The sequence below is a fragment of the Mustela nivalis genome (assembly GCF_964662115.1).
Source record: "Mustela nivalis genome assembly, chromosome: 6".
Lineage (NCBI taxonomy): Eukaryota > Metazoa > Chordata > Mammalia > Carnivora > Mustelidae > Mustela > Mustela nivalis.
The window spans coordinates 140992029-141012556 of NC_139025.1; the positions used below are offsets into that span (position 1 = coordinate 140992029).

The 20528-nt window shown below is 38.0% G+C and overlaps 1 protein-coding gene across 1 annotated transcript in view; it reads right to left on the reverse strand.

The window, feature by feature from the left end:
* Positions 1-20528, reverse strand: part of LOC309867643 (myocyte-specific enhancer factor 2A-like) — a 96452-nt gene that overhangs the window by 75154 nt on the left and 770 nt on the right.

Below are 20528 nucleotides of genomic sequence, written 5' to 3' on the forward strand. Positions count from 1 at the left end.
TATAGTACATCATTAGTTGAATATAACACCCAGCAGCATACTTCTAAATAACATAGAGGTCAGAGAAGAAATCTCAAGAGAAATGAAAAACTATTTTGAACTAGATCAAAGTACTCAGGTACTGAGAGTGAAAGCAATGCTTAGAGGGAAAATAGTATTAGATGCATAAACTAAGAAGAAAGATCTAAAATCAAAAATCTAAGCTTAAATTAGATTAAAATTAAATCCAAAGGAAGGAGAAGAAACAATAAGAATTAGAACAGCAAACACTTAAGTTGAAAATAGGGAATCAAAAGGGGAAAATGTTATGACCAAATACTAATTCTCTGGGGGTGGGGAGTGATTCATAAACCTCTAGTCAGGCTAACTAGGAACAAAGATAGACATTACTAATACTAGAAATGAAAAACTGACATTACAACTCAACTACAAATCCCACTGACATTAAAAAGATAACAGAGGAATATGAACAGCTCTATGCCTGCAAATTTGATGAGCTAGATAAAATAGGCCAGTACCTTGGAAGCCACAATGTGCCAAATCTCAAACAAGGAGAAATCAATACAAGCCTATTCAGATCATCTATTAATCAATAGTAAACAACCTTTGAAAACTGAAAGCATCAGCCCCAGATGGATTCACTGGTGAATTCTACCAAACATTTAAGGAATTATATCAACATTTTACAACCTCTTCTAGAAGACAGAAGCGGAGGGAATACTTCCTAACTTATCCTATGAGGATATAACTTATCCAATGGTACCTATAAGGGACTAAGACTACCCTAAATACCAAAACCACATAGATGAACAAGAAAATAAAACTACAGGCCAATATTTCTTATGAACATAGATGTAAAAACACTCAACATAATATCAACAGAACCCAATAAATATGTATGTACCTTCAGTAGGTGAATGGATAAACTGTGATACATCCAGACAATGGAATATTATTCAACTCTAAGAAGCCATAAACGATCACGCCATGAAATGACATGTAGGAACCTTAAATGTATTATTACTAATGGAAGAAAACAATTTGAAAAGGCTACATACTATATGATTTAATTTGGGAAAATTTAATTTGCAAAAATCCCAGGAAATTCAGAAAAGTCAAAACTAAGGAGTCAATAAAGAGGTAAGTGGTTTTCAGGGGTTAGCAGGAGGGATTATTTTTAGGGCAGTGAAACTATTCTGCATGATATTATAATGATGACTACATGTCATTATACAACTGTCAAAACCACAGAGACTGTACAACACTGAGGATGAACCCCGAAGTAAACCATGGACCTTGGGCGATGATGTTGTTCAATGTAGCTTTAACAGTTTAAAAAAAGGTACCATACTCTGATGTAGGATATGGTAGTCAGGGAACTGTGCATCTGTGGGAGCACAAAGTATACGCAAACTTTCTCCTTGATATTGCTGTGAATCTAAAACTGTTCTAAAAATAAAGTCTATTTTTTTTAAATGGGTTAAAAAAAAAAAGGGGGGGGGTTGCCTGGGTGGCCCAGTGGGTTGAGCCTCTGCCTTCGGCTCAGGTCATCATCTCAGGGTCCTGGGATCCAGCCCTGCATTGAGCTCTCCTGCTCAGCAGGGAGCCTGCTTCCTCCTCTCTCTCTCTGCCTGCCTCTCCATCTACTTGTGATCTCTCTCTCTCTGTCAAATAAATAAATAAATAAGATCTTTTAAAAAAATGGGTTTAAAAAAAAAAGTCCATAAATGTACCTTTAAATAGTCTTTAGAACTGGAAACAGTGTTAACTGCAGCATTTTCTCTCCTCACCAACAACTACGATATGCTTTTCCTTCCATGAACTTTGTCTCATTACCGACCTACATTTATAATCAATCATTACAGTAGTTATTGAAGAAGCTGAGAATCTTTAATATGATTAAGGTAATTGTTTCTACTACAAAGTTGTTCCCACAGGTATAAAATTGACTATACTATTATATTACAAATATAATCTACACATGTAAAAGAGAAGCAACAATTAAAATGCATTTCACTGTACAAATGAAAGATATTCCTTATTTTTCAATAAATTTCCTATGTAGCATGATAAAATTAAAATGTAACATGATTTAATAGTTTTCAGTAAATTTAGGCAAGATGTATGTGTTCTTCCTTTTGGTAACATCAGATGCATTTAACATCTATACCTCTTAGCACTTGATTACTTTATTCTCCTAAGTTTATAGAGATCGATCTCCTTAAGTTCTTAAGGCCTTGTATTTTTTTATATTTCACAGTACACCAAGTATAAAGTGCCACATATTATATAACCAGAAAAATAAGCCACATTTTTGTGGACTGACTGAAAATAGGGTTAAAAGTTTTTTTTTTTTTAATTAAACTTTCATGTGACGAGAAAAGTTAATGAGCCAAAGCAATGCAGCCTGCTTATGGCACTTACTTATATGAAAGGTGTCCACACATCCAAAATACTTTTTATGAAGTATTTTTGAATACTGGCCTATAGCTGATATTTTAATTCTCAGTATGAAACACAAATTACAAGTTATGTTAAAACAAAACAAAACAAATAACAAAAAAACCCCTCAACATCTGCTGAAATATTTGTTTTCGTTTTTAAGGAAATGGAATTCAGGTGGGGGGTACAACAACAGAGAGAATAAAAAGATAACGATAAAGTTTAAGGTAAAAAACATTCTGCCCAAGATGCTAGATTGTAACAAAATAATAAGATACAAAGGAAAAAAATAAGCCTTCAGAGTCTCTACATTTTGCCTCTACTTCAGAGTTTGCAGTTAAGAAATTTTTGGATGGCATATAGAGATTTCCTTCTAGACATCAGTTTTCCATCTAAAATTGGGTATTAGTCAGTCTCCTAATTGGTATACTGTTAATTAGTAATGTTGCAATCCAGCTACATTTCAGTTCATGTATTTCATGTGAAGCAGATAACATAACATAAAATTAGGCTAGAGAATACCTTGGTAGGGAGTTGGCTTGTCCTTCTCCCCTCCCTCTGGCTCTTGCTCTTTCTCTCTCAAATAAATAAATAAAATCTTTAGGGGCGGAAAAAATCATCCCTTGTTTACTTGTACCTAATGCCATTACCAAAGACATAATATAATGACCTAAAAAGTGAGCTAGTATCACACAGACAAGAACCAGGAAGAAAAGAAATCGTAACAGAGATTAAAGCCACAATAAGGAAATTCAAAGGATCAAACAAACAAACAAAAAATTAGTATGAATAAAAACATCAAAAGAAAGTATATTAAAAAAGCACACAACTGGAAAGAAAAAATATTTGTTTAAAAATAAAACATCAGAGAAATTTCTGGCTGTGTTCTTCTCTGGGATTTTTTTTGGTTTCACATCTCACATTTTAGATCCATAATCCATTTCAGTTTATTCTTGTGTATAGTCTAAGAAAGTGGTCTAGTTTCATTCTTGCGCATGTAGCCTTTTCTGACACTGGCCATAGCAATATTCTTCTAGACATGTCTTCTGAGGCAAGAGAAATAAAAGCAAAATGCAAACTCTTGTGACTACATTGAAAACAGCAAAGGAAACAAGTGACAAAACTAAAAAACAAGCTAGGGAATGGGAAAAGATATTTGCAAATGACATATCCAATCGAGGGGAATTATCTAAAGTATATAAAGAACTTATACAACTCAATACCCCAAAAAAACAAATAACCCAAATAAAAAATAGGAAGACGATATGAACAGACATTTCTCCAAAAAACACTTTCAGACGGCCGACAGACACATGAAAACACTCATCATCACAGGAATACGAATCAAAACCACAATAAGATAATCATGTCACACCTATCAGAATGGCTTAAATAAAAAAATGCAAGAAACAACAAGCATTGGAGAAGATATGGGAAAAAAAGAACCCTTGTGCACTCTTAGTGGGAATGCAAACTGGTGCAGCCACTGTGGAAGACTATGAAGAGTCCTCAAAAAACTAAAAATAGAACTACCCTACAATCCAGTAATCACAATACCGGGTATTTACCCAAAGAATACAAAAACACTAATTCAAAGGGATATATGTACCCTTATATTTACTGCAGCATTTGTTACAAGATATGGAAGCACTCCAAGTGTCTACAGATTGCAGAATAAAGGAGATGTGTTATATATCATTAGAATATTATTGAACCATAAAAAAGAATGGAATCTTGCCATTTGCACCAACATGGATGGATCTAGAGAGTATACTGCTAAATAAAATAAGCCAGTCAGGCAAAGACAAATACCATATGCTTTCACTCATGTGTGGAATTTAAGAAACAAAACGAATGAATAAAGAAAAAAAGAGAAACCAAAAAAACCAGATTATCAACTTAGAGAACAGTAGATTACCAGAGGGGAGGTGGAGTGGGGGATGCGTGAAATAGGTGAAGGGGATTAAGAGTACACTTACCTTGATGCACTCTGAGTAATATATTGGACTCTGAATCACTATACTGTACACCTGAAACTAATACAACATGTTAACTGCACTGGAATTAAAATTAAAAAAAAAAAAAAAAGAAAGAAAGCAAAGTATAGCCATACCAAATGAAAAAAATTAAAAATTAAAAAAATAAAACAATACTGAAAGGTCACAAACTTCAGACACACACACACACACACACACACACACACACACACTTTAAGTAATCAAACTCATGTCATATTCTGCATAAGTTACTGAATGTTAAATCACTTGTTGGTGAAAAGAAAAATATACTCAGTCTGATGCTGGCAAAACTGAAAGCCAGAACGCCTTGAACTAAACTTTGCAATGTTCTAGGGAAAAGGAATGGGGTCCTAGACCAAGCCATAGTGCAAGTACAAAGTAACAAACATTTTCAAACATAAAAATACTAAGGAGGGTCGCCTGGGTGGCCCAGTGGGTTAAAGCCTCTGCCTTCGGCTTGGGTCATGGTCTCAGGGTCCTGGAATCAAGCCCCATGGCAGGCTCTCTGCTTGGCGGGGAGCCTGCTTCCCCCTCTCTCTCTCTGCCTGCCTCTCTGCCTACCTGTGACTCTGACAAATAAATAAATAAATAAAATCTTTAAAAAAAATACTAAGGAAATATAGCACCCAGAAACTCTTCTTGGAAGAAAAACAAAACAAAACTACTAGCTGGAAAAAACCTAGTCATCTAAGTAAAATGTAAATTGGGAAAGACTGGGATTTTTTTCAGTTTTGTTCAATGCTGCATATTCAGTCAGCTTCTAAAATGCCACATGGCACTGAGTGGTGCTAAAGAATTCTCTAAATTAATCCATAAAGCATGAAACAGATTACAACAACAAAAGGAAGCAAGAACCACAGTAAAGAATAACTGATAACTAATGAATCCTTTCAATTGAGAACTATGACTAAAATACTGGAAATTTAGATCACAGAATAGAATAGGACTATTAATTTTAACAAAATCAAAAAATAGCAAATTGAGATTTCTGACAAGATGTTGACACAGGATCTACCTCCCTTAGAATTAAACCAGTGGTGGGGCACCTGGGTGGCTCAGTTGGTTTAGCGTCTGCTGTCAGCCCAGGTCATGATCTTGGGTCCTGGATAGAGTCTTGCATCTCGGTCCTTGCTCAGTGGAGAGCTTACTCCACTCACGGCCTGCTGTTCCCCTTGCTTGTGTGTGCTCACTCGCTTGCTCTCTCTTTCTCTCTGGCAAATAAATAAGATCTTTTAAAAAATTAAAAATTTAAAAATGATAAAAAGCAGTTTTGGGGTGCCTGTGTGCTCAGTTGGTTAAGCATCTAACTCTGAATGTGAGGGATGTCTTGAGCTCAGGTCATGAATTCAAGTCCCACATTGGGATCCCTAATGGACACGGAAGTTTACTTAAAAAATAAAATAAAACAAAATAAAATAATATAATATAAAATAAAAGGAGCAGTTTCAGTTCAGCTTATGCCTCTCATCTTCATTTCTGGGACACCTAATACCTGCCACCTCATAAGAGGGATTAATATCAGAGCATCACAGAAGCAATGGTTTGTATAAGAGTCTGAAAAAAATGGGTAGGGACTGACTAACCTCTGGCATTGGCTACCTAACCATTCTTAATCAAAACCTCCAAGGTTGGGGCACCTGGGTGGCTCAGCTGGTTGAGCATCTGACTCATGGTTTTGGTTCAGGTCCTGATCTCAAGGGTTGTGGGATTGAACCCTGCATTGGGCTCCTCACTCAGAGAGGAGTCTGCTTGAAAGATTCTCTCCCTCTGCCCCTTCCCCGACTCAAGCCTTCTCTCTAAATAAATCTTAAAACAAAACAAAACAAACAAACAAACAAATCCAAAAACAAAACAAAACAAAATACAAACCAAGCCCCCCCCCCCAATTGGTAGATTTCCATCTAGATAGAGTATCTTCTTCCAGTGCTCTTTTCTGTAGGGGACTCTGTGTAAAGCTGAATCTGAAGAGTTCTTCCCCCCCCCCCCATTTTATTTTATTTCTTTTCAGTGTTCCAAAATTCATTGTTTATGCACCACACCCCATGCTCTGTGCAGTACGTGCCCTCCTTAATACCCACCACCCATACCCATACCCCCACCCTCCTGCCCTCCAAAACCTTCAGTTTGTTTCTCAGAGTTCACAGTCTCTCATGGTGTGCTTCCCCCTCTGATATCCCCTTTAAGGACACAAGGAGTGATATGATTATGTCATTTTTTAATGCCTGAGGCCCTTAAACAAATTGAAATCAATAAGATGTTATAAAATAGTGCAAATATACAAACAAAACAAAGAATAAAATCCAAGTAAACTGGCAAGTCAAGAGATACTATCAGACTACATTAAAAAGAAAAATCCAGCCATATACTATATATAAAACATATACTTAAAGCATTAAGTACATAGTAAGGTTGAAAGTAAATGTAGAGAGCTAGACCTACTGAGAAAACACTAGCTGTAAGAAAGGTATAACTATGTTAAAGTAAGATGAAATAGACTTAAAATTGGAAGTCTCACTGAAAACAGAGAAGATCAATATATATTGAAAAATTCATCAAGAAGGTAAAATAATTCTAAATATGTATGAGCCTAATGGTATGTAGTCTCAAAATATATAAAATAGCATGTATTATATTAATAAAATGTTGAAAGAAATTGACAAACCTGCTTCTAGGTAAGATGAAGTAACTGATAGAAGACTAAATAACCCACTGACATCAACCAGAAAAACAAGATAAAATACAACAAAAGACACTGGAAAGTTCCTGCAGGAAAAAGGACTTGAGTTGCCAAGACTCTAGAGGGGTGAAAACCTGACAGATGTGAATTGGTCTTCTGCAACTGTTTTTTCCTTGTAGCCCTTTACAGGATCTGTAAAGGGAGATGAAGGATCTGTGTATAGGGAGATGAAGAATCTAACCTTTGTATGGGCAATGGGTTGCTGCTAATTAATCGCTCTTGTCCTGGGAGCTGAACACTGAAAACTCCAGGGGTTGATAAACTAGTGAGAAGGGAGGAGCAGAAACTGAGGTGATCACTCTGAGGCTGTGTTCAGTAATATTCTGTAACTCCCTAGATTCACAAATTGGGTTTCCTAGGTCCCATTTTCCTATACTCTAGATCCCATGATATGGTTTCTATTTACCTTGTACACACAGACTACTGAATGTGCGCTTTGCTAAAATAATTGGAAGTATTCACTGTATTATGTTCTCATTTATAAAAGAAAATTGTCAAGGGTCAGTGATCTGCGTTGCCGTAAAATATGTTTGTATTCAAATACATGTATGCTTGTAGCTTTCACTGTCTTTTAAAGGTAATAATGAAATGAAAATAATGAACATAAGATTGTCAAAGTGAGCATAAAACTGATGTCAATAATTCATATTTAAAAAAGGAACATTGGTGAATACTAAGCAAGGATCAGTACATAAAGAATAATCCAGTTTGGCATTTAGGTGTAAAGGAAAGATGGTAAAAGCCCCTTCCCTCAGTCCCCACCTTGCTCACCCAGACTGGCCAGGACCAATTATGGTGTTGTTCATCCAATAATTTAGAAATGCATGACTGGATGACTCTACCACCTCCCAAGTAAATCTGCTACATCAAATAAAAATGGTAATTTCTCCATGGAAAGAAATACCAGTCTTTAGAATCTGATTCAGCAATATTAATTACTGTGATACTATAATTTTATTTCCATTTCAAATCAACCCCTTCTCTAGAGGGGGAAAAATACAAATTGCCAAATATTCTTTTTGTATTAATAAATTAAATATTAAAAGCCTGAACTTTTAAGACATATAGACACACAAATAAGCTTTTTTTGGCAAGGTTAAAAAGAGCTTGCTTTAAAAAGCCAATTTTAGGGCGCCTGGGTGGCTCAGTGGGTTAAGCCGCTGCCTTCGGCTCAGGTCATGATCTCAGGATCCTGGGATCCAGTCCCCCATCAGGCTCTGTGCTCAGCGGGGAGCCTGCTTCCTCCTCTCTCTCTGCCTTCCTTTCTGCCTACTTGTGATCTCTCTCTGTCGGATAAATAAATAAAATCTTTAATAAAAAAAGCCAATTTTAGCTTTTAAACTAATTACACTGAAATGAAAAAAAAGAAAAAAGCTCCTTAAAAAGTTTCATCACCAACTTCTAAAATCAAGTAATTCAAGTGGAGCTCTTTTTTTTATGGGTTCTCAAATTAAAGTTTAGCAATTTGACCCATATTAAATAACCAATTAAACACAAATCGGAGCGGCACCTGATTGGCTCAGTCGGTTTAAGCATCTGCCTTGGGCTCAGATCATGATTCTAGGATCCTAGGATTGAGTCCCATATCCAGCTCCTTGCTCAGCAGGGAGCCAGCCTACTTTTCCCTATGTGTGCTATTTCCCCAGCTGATATGCACACTCTTGTGGTCTCTACTGTCTCACTCTTTCTCTGACAACAAACAATAATCTTTAAAAATAAATAAATAAATAAATAAATAATGAATTGTTATTGGAAATTTGTGTTTTGTACATAGTTCTCAATTTCTAAAAGGAAATATTTTTAAAAATCAAATTCTTTTATAATGTTCTATAATGAAACATACTCTTACCTTCAAAATAAAACCTGAACTAAAATGTTAGTGCTACATCCAGTTATCATTAAATTTCATATATTAAATCTCCAAATCTCATTGCTTCTGTCCAGGCAAGGGCTAGACAACCTGCATCTCCAATTGCTATTACTCCCAAATCTGATTCCGTGATCCCCACCAACCTCCTAGCTAGACACTCTACCTTTTTATTTTTTTTTGAGAGGGAGCAGCTTGCATTCATATAAGCAAGCAGGTTGGGGAGAGAGGTTTAGCAAAGGGAAAGGGAGACAGAGACTCCTAAGCAGGCTCCATACCAAGCATGGAACCAACTGCAGAACCCTGAGATCATGACCTGAGCCAAATCCAGTCAGACACCCAACTGAGTCACCCAGTCCCTCCTATTCTAATCAGCCTACATTGTTGTTAACCTGGACTTCAAGCTTTGTAATTCTGCTCAAATTTTCACCTCTGCTAAAAAACAGTGTGCCCCCATCTCTTAAACAATCTTCCCCAGTTTAACGGCACCTTCTGTGACAGCAACCTCAGGAATACTCTTACCATCACAATCACTTCTGGGAGGTGAGGGGGAGTAAAATCATACTGAGTTTTGTTTAAGTATGAGCCTCTTCTATTCTATACTTTATGTTTTTTTTAGAGAAAGAACTTCATGCATTTTTATATCCCCAATATCTAGTTAGTATTTGGAATAGAATTCAATATAGTCCATTCAGAAAATATTTACTGAGTATCCAATATACTCCAGACACCTTTCTTGTTCTAGTGAAAAATCTCTACATCTCTACGACTGATCTCACAGAGCTTGCATTCTAGTTGGGGAAGCCTACATCACAGAATGAATGAGGAATATGTAATATACAGCAGTTATATGAAGTCGTTAATAAAAAAAAAAAAAGAGAGTGAGAGAGAGAGAGAAAGCAAGGAAGTAAGTACTATCATATGGGATTAAGATTTGAGAAAGACTTAATGAGATGATGACAATAACAGCAACTGCAACAGCAGTATTTATCATATGCTAACCAATATCCTAACTGCTTTAGATGCAGTTAGGAACAGCAACAAAGGCAAGCCAACAATAATCTCATTATTATCCTCAAAAGGAAACTGACAGACTAAGAAGGTACCTACCAAGGTCACATAGCAAAGTCAGTCAAGTTGTCTAACCCGGGCATGCTTTTAACAGTTATGCACAACCACAGTTCAGCTCACTTTTTTTTTTTTAAGGTTTTATATATTTATTTGTGAGAGAGAGAGTGAGTACGAGCAGGGGGAGAGGAAGAAGGAGAGGACGAAGCAGACTCCTTGCCTGTTTTGCTGGTAAACCTGTTTGGATTACAAAATGGGGAAGTGTTTTGAGATTCCAGGAGGACGGGGCTCCTGGGTAGTTCAATCAGTTAAGTGTCTGTCTTAGGCTCAAGTCATGATTCCAGGGTCCTAGGATGGAGCCCCACATAGGACTCCTTGCTCAGTAGGAAGGCTGTTTCTTCCTCTTTCTCTGCCTGTTGTTCCTTTGTTCCTCCTGCTTGTTGCTTTCTCTGTTAAAAAAAAAAAAAAAAAGAGAGGAGTGATATGACTGGGTTTAATCACCAGCTACATTTGAGATAGGAAGAACTACCTGAGAAATGTTCTCTAGGTAGAATCATCTTTCTCTTTTAAAAAGATTTTATTTATTTATTTATTTATTTATTTATTAGAGAGAGAGAGAGAGAGAGAGAGAGCGTGCACGTGGGGGAGGAGGAGTGCGAGGGACAAGCTCAGATGCAGGGCTCAATCCCAGACCCTGAGATCATGACCTGAACCCAAAGCAAGAACTGGATTCCTCAGGCACTGAGCCACCCAGGCGCCTTTGGATTAATCTCTATCTTGAGGTTATATCTAGGATATTCTCCAGAGGTATATAATCAGGGCACCCAACCATCATAGAGTAATAGGAAAATAAGACACCAGCTTCCTCCTCATTGGCTAACTCCCTAACTTCTGATTTGATTCTGGGTTATAGGAAGGACACATTTGTTCTCACGCGAGTTTGAGTTTGCTGTTTTGTATTACTAACTAAATTCACATAATTGTGCAAGGATTGCTAGAAATTTTAATCTTGCAAATCTGAAACTCTATGCACAGGGAAGAACAACCCCGTTCCTTCCACCCCTCAGCCCTGGGAGCCATGGTTCCAATTTCTGTTTGTAGAAATTTGACTGCTTTATTTTTTATTTTATTTTTATTATTATTTTAAGATTTTGTTCATTTATTTGACAGACAGAGATCACAAGTAGGCAGAGAGGAGGAAGCAGGCTCCCCGCCGAGCAGAAAGCCCAGAGTGGGGCTCGATCCCAGGACCCTGGGATCATGACCTGAGCCGAAGGCAGAGGCTTTAACCTACTCAGCCACCTAGGTGTCCCTATTTTATATTATTTTCAACCCCTTTAGAGATCTCATATAAGGGGACTCAGAAAATCTGGTGTGTGTGTGTGTGTGTGTGTGTGTGTGTGTGTGTGTGTGTGTGACTGGCTTATTTTGTGTAACGCAATATCCTTAAGTTTCATTCATATTGTAACGTGTGACAGAATTTCCTTCTTTTTAAAGAATAATATTACATTTTCTTTACTCATTCACACCACATTCTCTCAGCCCATCCATCCATCCATGGGCTCCTGGGAATAGTGCCCTATGAACCTAGAAATGCAGAAACCCCGTTCAGATCCTGATTTCAGTTTTCCGCAATACAGAAGTGGGATTACTGGATCATAGTGTATTTTTTAATTTTTGGAGGAAACTTTGCACCATGTTCCACAGCAGTTGCACTGTTTCACATTCCCAACCATCTGCGCTCCAATTTCTTCACGTCCCTCCACAGCCCTGCCCGCTACCAGAAGTCTTCGTGACAGGAAGGGTAGGCTGATGCGGCAACCTTGGTAGTCGTCGTCTTTGAAGAAATTGTGACAGTTTTCTATCAACCACCACCCTGATCAATGTGCATCAATAGTGAAACGAGACCCTCCTCCCAGCTAAAAGATTACAGCTTGCTAAATGCACAGATGACGGTTATCAGTTTTCAGCAAGAAAATATTTTTTAATTTGGGTGCCTGGGGGACTCCGTTGGCAAAGCAACGGCCTTCAGCTCGGGTCATGATCCCAGAGTCCTGGGATCGAGTCCCACATGGGGCTCCCCGATCCACGAGCAGTCCGCCTCTCCCTCTGTTCTTCTCCCCTCTCATGCTCTCTCTCACTCTCACTCTCTCTCTCAAATAAATAAATAAAATAATAACAAAAATATTTTTTAAACAAGGCTTTTTTTATTTGATTTCAATAAAAAATATTAATTAATGAATTATGTGCTTTATGGTGACATTTGCATTATTGCGGTGGCCTGGAACTAAATCTGCCTTCCCTAGGGCCCTGATGGCACCACGTTCCCCCTCCTCCCTCCAGGCAGGCCCAAGAGTGGGAACAGCTCCCCCTGTTGTTAGCATCTGGGAGTCTCCCTCTGCTTTTTGCCTTGCTTTCTGCTTCCACAGCTCCAAGAAACAGAGGGCAAGCATCTATCTGATACATTGGGCAATTCTCCTTTTGTGTATATACGAGCTAGGTATATTTTGCATATTATGCAAATTGTGTGAACATCATTTCTTTCTCTCTTTAAAATTGTTTTAAAAATTGGCAGCTTTCTTTACTGTTCTATTACTCTCTGTGACCGCCAAACTGACTAAAAGTGCCTTGTAAACTGCATGGGGGAGGTCTGTTTGCTTGCCATCTCTGAAAAACTTTTATTTTCGCTACATAAATTGAGAAATGTCGAAACATTTAGCAAACAATAACTTAAAGAAAAGGAAAAAAGTTTTAAATGTTAACAAAGGGAGAAAAAATTGTAACTAAACTCTGCTAAGATAATCAAAATTTTATGAAGTTGGAATAGGAAATTGTTGTTTTAGGGTTTTCTTTTCCCCAGTTTTTCAAATCAAAATTTGTTCAGATACATATTAATTGACTTGTGCAGATGTCTCATACAAGCTTATGTGTATGAAAACAGCACACAAAAATGCTCATGCCATAGAAAAACGTTCTTAAAAAAAATGTTGATTATTTTAAATGTTTGTATCCATGCCAAATTTTGATAATTGTTAAAGTAACTGGAGATCTTTAACTGAAATCTTTAACTTAATATTTTCTAGTTCTAGAGGGTCTGGTGAAAATAATACATCTTTAAGAATTATAGGAAATGACACTTTAATGGAAAAATACTATCTGAAAACTATAATGCTAAATCTACTTGAATAAAAGCAATTGTACTATCAATTAAATAACTATCTAACTATCTATCTAAATAATACCTAAACTAAAAAGAGATAAGTCAAAATAACTTTAAAGACAGAAAACACATGCAGATGTTATGCTGTGGTTGTGGGAATTCAGGACCGGCCTGCGGTGAGCTCAGTCAAATCCTCAGGGGGCTCTGGTGGTGTGGCCCAGCTGCCTGGGCCCTCAAGTCCTGGCTCATCTCCTTCCTGGGGGTGCTGATGATCCAGGGGTTCTCTGACACTTCTGGGCCTCTGTGGGCAGCTGGTGGAGGAGCAGGAGTAAAAGGGCCACTTGGGAAAAGCTGGAAGTTGGACTCTGCTTTGGCCAACATTTGCCTGTTGTAATCACTTTCTTTCTTTAGCTCCTTGAGGCTTCTCTCGGTCAGCACAGCTGCCATCCAGCTTTCCTGAGCTCTCTTTGCATGGAAGAGGATCCCCTCTTGATAGTGTATGGCATTTTCCTCCAATTGTCTTCTGGTGTCTTCAGCGATCTCCTTGTAGAAGTCTCGAGTCTGAGACATGGCCTTGATGTTTCTACGTGTGCAGGAAAGATTCCACTTAATGTCTGCACACTGCTCTTCTGCCTCCGACCATTTTCTCTCAACGGGGCTGATGCATTCTTGATATAATTGAGGCAGAGTTTGAAGCTTCTGTTTCAGCTGCTGAATCTCCTCTTCAAGCTGTGAATTTTCACGCTGCAAAGAGGCCTCCTTGGCTTGAAGATCTGTTATTTGTGCCATAAGCTCCTCATTCATTTGCTTTCCTTCCTGCAATTGTCTGGCTAGTTCCTGCTTTTTCACTTCAGCACTTTGAAGGGACACATTGGAATCAGCATCATCAGTGACACCCTTCAGATCACCCTCTGACCCGTGGATGGGGCCATCGTCAATTTCTGTTTCCCTCTTTTCCTCGACCTCACAGTTGACATGACCCAAATGATCTCCAAGGTGTGTGGGCCCGGGGAAGGTCTTCAGCAGGTTTTCACCCACGGGTACTAACTGGCTGACTTTCTCGTTCAGGGCCTGTTGGAATCCTGCGTTTGACTGTTCAAGCCTTTCTTTCTCCTGCTCCATTTCTTGGAGTCTCTGCTTCCATCTTGCAGTTTCTTGGGCAAGCCGTTCTGGACTCTGGAGATCAGGAGGGTTTTTAGTCACATCACCCAGTGTTTTCTCCCCAAGGTCTTCTCCCTTCTCTTCTGAGGCTTTGAAGATGGGTCTGTGACCAGTCTCTTGAGATGATTTAGAAGGCTGGCCCTTCAGCAACTTTTTCAGAAAGTCAAGAGTATTCTGAAGAGACAGCCTACAGTGGTTTGTATTTATTGCTGATAAGCACGAGGATGTTAAGTTGGGAAGACTGGCCTCCGCCCCGGGCAGACCTCGGGCATCATCAGCTTGTGTCAGCGGTTCCATATTCTCACTGCCTTTTCCACAGACTTCAGCGTGGGCGAAACACCTTTTGCCTGACACCTTCACACTTCTCTAAAATGTGTTGTTTCTTCACTGGTAAAACCAGTATCACAGTTTATACCAGGATCTCCCAGGGAAATCCACGGAGACCTGAAACGTGTCTCCAGCTTTCAAAAATCACCAGCAGAGGACCGCACAGGTGGTCTAGGACCAAGTGGAAAGTGGATCTATGGTAGGCAGGAGGCCATCCAGGGCTATGGAGAGCTCCCCAGCTCTGCCTCCAAAGGCCAGTGTTCTCTGGGTCTCAACTGAAGGCTCAGAACCTTGGGGGGCGCTCTACCTCTAAGGTAAACAGTTGCCTGACAACCAGAGCACAGCAGTTGCATTGGGGGATGGGGAGGCCAGCCAGCTTCTAGGAGACAGTTGCTCTAAATTTGCCCTGAAATCAAAAGTGATCTCACTTCTACAGGCATGGGGGGAGGTGGAAAGACTGATTGTAGCCAGGTGTCCAGCCACTGAAGGCCCACATGACCCGACAGGAAACCTACGGGTCAAAGCAGGGCCAGACCTTGACCATTCTCTCAGGACCCCCACCTGTAAGTGAGGCTCATTCTCCTGATTTAAAGCTTCCTTCTGCTTCAGAGAAGCCTGGCCGTGTCCTCCAAGGTCTCAGGGATCTGTCTCTTTTGAGGTCCCCTCAGCCACTCTGGGCAGGCAGCTTCCCAGGAGTGAAAGGGTCTCCCCAAAGATATTAATTAAGACAATGGATTCTAGTTCTAGCAAGTCAGAAGAAATCAGCTGGAGCTGGCAGAGTCTCATGAATTCATGAATTTTCTGTGGAGCCAGCATGTCCAAGAATATTTGGAAGGGATTAACTCTGTTCTAGGGGTAACTGCAGTGGTCCATGTGGTTCTCCATCTTTAGCCCATCACCCCCAAGATGGCCCCCAGGAGGGTCCCTGGTCCACAAAGTCATTTCCAGAAGCAGACCTGTGGGGAGAGGGCAGGTCCTTTTTTGGGCTCACCTTTTATTTCATTAAACCCTGTCTCACTCCCCAGGCATCTCTCTGGCAGACACAGCTCAGAACCCGTGAGCTAAAATGTTCATTCTTAGAAAGGGTTAATAATTATGGTGACTAACATAACACAATAAAAAAAGGAAGAAAAGAAAGGTTAATAAAACTGACATAATCTCAGTGATCAAGGGAAAGAAAGACACGAAGTAACAATATAAGGAATGGAAGACAAAATATAAAAGAGAATATGAGCAATATGAAGAAAATTAGAGCATATGCACATTGAATATCCATAATATTAACAATTTAAATAAAATAGAGAATTTCTTGAAAAACCCAACTTACCCAACTGGCAGAAAAAGTAGAAGAGTAGGAATCAGTCTATCTCTTACAGAAATTAAATATTTACTTTAAAAAACTCTCACACAATGAACTCCAAGGACAAACAGATTTACTGGTAAACTTTTCCAAGTATTCAAAGAAGAAATATATTACTATTACACAAACTTCTCCAGAGAACAAGAAACAAGACTTCCCAACTCATTTTATAAGGCCAGCATAACTTGTCATAACCTAAGAATGACATTACAAGAAAAAAAAATTTCAGACTAAACTCACACACACACACAAATACTCGCAAAAATAAAAAATGGGGTAAGAACAATCAAATCAAGTGATATATATAAAGGTGTATTTCAAGAAATACATTTTTAAAGCATTCAAATGCTTTAACATTTGAAAATCAACCAACATAGGATACTACATTAAAGAAAAAAGGGGAGAAAAATACCATAGAATCATCTACATAAACTCAGAAAAAGCTTTTGATAAAATTCAACACTGATTCAGGATAAAAACAGTGGCATTAGAAATAGCAGAAAACTTTTCTATTCTGATAAAAGGGATCTTTTAGAAAAACTCTCAGTAAATACCATAATCAATGATCACATATTGAATGTGTTTTCCTAAAGTTGAGAATGAGACAAAGGATGCCCACTACCTTCACATTTATTCATTATTCTAGAGGTCCTAGCTGGTACAATGAAACAAGATAATGTAATAAAGGATTTCAAAAAGAGTAAATCACTGTTCACAGACAACACAACTGTTTACATAGGAAATCCAAAATAGTGTACAACTTATACTATTAGAAATAAGTAAATTTTGAAAGTGAATTTTGCAAGATTGCTAGACACAAAGTCAACATTAAAAAAATAAACTAAGCTTTTATAGGCTTAGCAACAAGCATCGAGACTAATGAAATCTGGGGAAAAACACAATGACACTAAAAAAAATCCAATACCTATAAATAAACAAAATAAAAAATGTTTAGACCTGTACATTAATGAAAAACAAATGTAAGGTAAAAATATCTATTTATGGATTACAAGACTTAATACTGTAAAGATTTCAGTTCTCCTAAATCAATCCATACATCTGAATTCCAGTAAGTTTATTTTGTTGATTCTCTTAAGTGAATATTTTTTTTAAAGATTTTTTTTATTTATTTGACAGAGAGAGATCACAAGTAGGCAGAGAGGCAGGCAGAGAGAGAGAGAGAGAGAGAAGGAAGCAGGCTTCCTGCTGAGCAGAGAGCCCGATGCGGGACTCGATCCCAGGACCCTGAGATCATGACCTGAGCCGAAGGCAGCGGCCTAACCCACTGAGCCACCCCAGCGCCCATCTCTTAAGTGAATATTGACACTTGGTTTCACTTGGAAAGAAAAATGACAAGAACAACCACTCAGTCATGCAGAATACCATGGTAGAGAATTTCTACTACCAAATATTAAACTACAGTAATTAAAATAGTACAGAATTGAGCAAGGATATAAAATACACAAATGGAACAAAACGGAGTTCAGAAACAGCCCCACATGTGTATGATTCCTTGATTCACAGCAAAGGCAACCCCTGTCATGCAATGGAGGAAGGATGGTTCTTAAAACAAACTGTACTGGGTGAACTGAGTATTTATCAGGAAAACAAATCTTAACCCAACACCTCAAACCATACACAAAACTCAATTCAAAATGGATAACAGATCTAAAACATGAAAGGTAAAAAGCAGAAGAAAGCATAAAAAAAATCTTTATGGACTTATGATAGGTAAGTATTTCTCCAACAAAACACAGAGCAATAGCCATAAAGGAAAAAAAAAAAAAAGAAGAGAAACTGGACAACATTAAAAAAAAAAAAAAAGGATTGAAAAAGTGAAAAGGCAAGCCATGATATGAGGGAAGTTATTTGAAATGCACACAATGAACAAAACACTCAGAATATATTATATACAGAATGTATACTAATAATTACTAAGAAAAAAGCAGTCAAGGAGACTGCCTAAGAAAAGGTAGTGAGGTACGACTTAACAGGTAAGTCATAAAAGAAGGTATCTAAAGGGCCAGGAAAGATATGAAAAGGTGATCAACTTCATCAAACATCACAGAAACTTAAAATTAAAATGTTACTTTTGCTCACCCACCAGAACAGCTAAAATGAAAGGGATAAAAACTAGTAATGGTGAATATTTAGAGCAGCTGAGCAGCTGGAACTTTCACACCCTGTTAGCAGAGCAAAAATTATAAATCAGTACAACCACTTTAGAAAACTATTGTTATTAAAGCTATCACAGGTATATTCTGTGACTTAGCAACTGTACCCCTCGGCATATACCCAAGCATTCATAGGTACCAAAGACACACACGGGAGTATTCAAAATAGCACTCTTTATAATAGTCTCAAAGTAGAAAACAACCCAAAATTCTATTTACAGTAGAAAAAATAAGTGTACACATTGTGTTCTATCCACTCAATGGGATATCATACATCAATGAAAACATATATGAATATGTAGATTTATAAAATACATCTACATATATACCCACATGCAACACTAACATTAATTTCACAAACATAATGTTGCCCAAACGAACACATGCTGTTCACATAAATTCAAAACCAGGGGTAATTAACCTATGTGTTAGAAAGTTCAGTTAATGATTTTCCTTCCCTGGGGCAGGGAGATAATGCCTGGGAGACAAGACAGAGAGTTTCTGGGGTGGTGCACTGGGATATGCTGGTTACGTGGCCATGTACTTTTTGCAATAACTCTCTTAGCCACACTTAGGATTTGTGTGCTTTTCTTTGATGTTATACTTTAATACAAAATTTACTTTCTAAATAGAAATACATTATGCCAAGAAGGACCAACACAAGGTTTCACTAGAAGCTCCCAAATGGAAGTCAAGTGAAAGCTTCCAAGTAGAATTGAAGTGAGGTGAAGCAGCTCTTAAGTGCATGGTAGTGTCAACCCCAAGAGTTTTAACTCACTCTTCTAATGATTTGAAGTGTGATTTTATCTTAGTAGCTCCAAAAATCCATCATTAAAAACTCTATTCGCTGTTATCTCCTTCAGTACTGCTCGCTAAACAACCCCAGAGGTTGGTAGTTCCTTCCATAAACCCTCCCAGCACCTAAACTTAGCATCTATCTGCCACATAGTTAAATTTCTTCTGTAGGCTATATGTTTTGAATGAGTCTCCAGTGCTTCACAGTCTCTCTCTGATATGGTAAATATTCAAATTTGGATGAATAAGTGACACATATTCTCTTCAGCACAGAAACCTTTTTCCCCCATTTTAATGCAAGAATAATGAAACTTTTAACTCAAAATCCACAAGTTAAAAATGACCAATTACGTCTGTGCCTAATCAAACCTGAAAACCAAATTGTCTAACTACCTCCACAGTATGGTTTCTGCATTCTTTGCCAAAATCTCCTGAGAAGAAACTCAGACACCCTTACCCTTGCCCCATCTGGCAGCTTAGTAAGAAAATGACTTAGGTAAACTCAACATATTAATTATTAATTCAGGCTAATTCTAGTTGCTGAGTATAGTGGCAAGCTTCATCTTTTAATAATATCATTTCCTTAGCTTAAAAAGCTCCATTACACAGTCACTTACATATGCCTAGCTCCTTTTTCTCTCTAAAGTTGGGATGTCTTTTCCACTGGTAGATCCAGTGTATCTATGCTGAATTTAAACATGACTCTCTATGGGATAATGAGAGTTCAGGGAATGTTACGTCCTTTGCCAGTTCTCTGCTTTTATGTTATTCCCCGAATAAACCCTATTTTACATTAATATTGCATGTGTTCATGAAGCAGGTCCCCCATGTTCCCTCTATGTGACATAGTCCTCAGATTTATGAAGGGACATTTACTTGCAAGCTTGCTTAGAATCATGATGGAATAGTTATTTTATCACTCTCCCCTGTTTTATCAACCTTCATAAAGAATCATACTGTGTGAGCCCTACATTTTATCAGAAGAATTTTCATGAGATGAAACAGGAGTTCTCTTCATTTAGGTCCAGTGACAACTCTAATCACTTCCACTAACTTCTCTATCAGCTATTCAGCTGAGTTTTGTCTCCAATTATATCCATATTACCAGATGAATTACTACTCAGACTCTGCAGATTTTATCTTTAGTGCTGTTCTGTTCCTGGTAAGCTTCCAGAAACCAGCTTTTCTGGAAACTTCTCCTGAGAGGTAAACTTTCCAGAGCAGAATCTACCCCTCCTGCATATGCTGTGAATACTAGATTATTTACAATATTCTATGAAACTATTTTTCCTTCTTTCCTGTAAGAGCATGGCAAACTTCTTAAAAGGCCAGGAGTAAAGATTTTAGGCCTATGGGCAACTACTCAATTATGCTGTTACAATGTGAAATCAGGCACAGACAATATGTAAACAAATGCAC